This window comes from Euprymna scolopes, chromosome 44 (genome assembly GCF_053919585.1).
Source record: "Euprymna scolopes isolate OS-2025 chromosome 44, ASM5391958v1, whole genome shotgun sequence".
Classification (NCBI taxonomy): domain Eukaryota; kingdom Metazoa; phylum Mollusca; class Cephalopoda; order Sepiida; family Sepiolidae; genus Euprymna; species Euprymna scolopes.
Window position 1 is genome coordinate 3,801,649 of NC_136525.1, and position 1,277 is coordinate 3,802,925.

Here is a 1,277-nt window from a genome sequence, read left to right on the forward strand (position 1 = left end):
ATTCAGAGCGATCATACATTTAAGAGCGATTATATATATATATATATATATATATATAAGATCTACTTTGGCACATAGTAGAGTAGACATGGCACTGAAGACGGTCATTGCTATACATACATATATATATATGCGTACGCATACACACACATACACACATATATCCATAAACATACACATATATATACAATACAAGGAACCTATATCTAAATTTTCAAGTTTTTAGACCCAAAATTGACGGAGGAGTTTGGTAGAGTTCTTAAGGGTCAAATCATTGAACTTTGACCCCTTAACAGCCAAATTTCTTGCCGAAAACCGTTCGCAAAGATGTTCCCAAATCTCACTACCCTGTATATCAAATTTCGAGTCTGGAGACTTAAAATTGACAGAGTTATTGCGTAGGGAAAGACAGACACACAGACAGACAGACACTTTCACTTTTATAGCTATATAGATAGATATTGAGTAAAGCGATTGGTAATTTTGAATTTAAAAATCAGTTTCAGTGGCAAGAGTTGGAGGTTCAGAACGACTGGAAACAATGCCGAGATAAGCGGAAAGCACACACAGCGCCTAGAATTCCCAAATGGTCACCCACCTTGTACTAGCCAGGCTCAACGTTGCTTAACTTCGGCGATCTGATGGGGACCGGTGTGTCAACGTGATTATGCCGTATATGCAAATTGAACAATATGTATAATATGTGGCATAGTCTTAATCCTAGTATCTTCACAAAAACTCGTCCCAAATCGCTCGACACGCATTTACAGACGGCGGGTAGTTAGGTGAGCTCTCGACCAATCAATTGCTTCCACGTCACCTCATCGCAAGACGCGATTGGTCCCCGTCTAACCACACTGCATATTGATAATTCTCAGGCGTTTTGTTCCCAACGTATCATTGACACAAAGGGGGTCGTCAAGGGTGGCTTCCACATGTCAATCTGTGGTGTCACTCGGCTCTCCCACACAATATCCACCAGATGCCATTTTTTAAAAGACAAGACACGTATACTATTTCTCAAGCTGTTATCGTAATTTTAATCGACCATATTCTTTTGAACAAATAAATCAAAATTAGGGAAAAAGTTATAGCCCGTTGTTTCCCTATCAACGCCTAGTCTGACTTGCCAGAAGAAAACTTGTAATGCCACAATCATGTCTATGGGGGACTAGTTGGGAGTGCGTTGCAAGATGCTAGTTCACATCACAGGAAAGCAAGAAGCAGAGAGTGAGATGAAACGATTAAAGTTCAAGACTTTCAGGCATCCAAGGACC

General features: G+C 40.2%; 1 pseudogene; it reads right to left on the minus strand.

Annotated features, from left to right (window-relative positions):
• Window positions 1–561: 561 nt before the first annotated feature.
• Window positions 562–678, minus strand: LOC145268969 (5S ribosomal RNA; annotated as a pseudogene).
• Window positions 679–1,277: the final 599 nt, after the last annotated feature.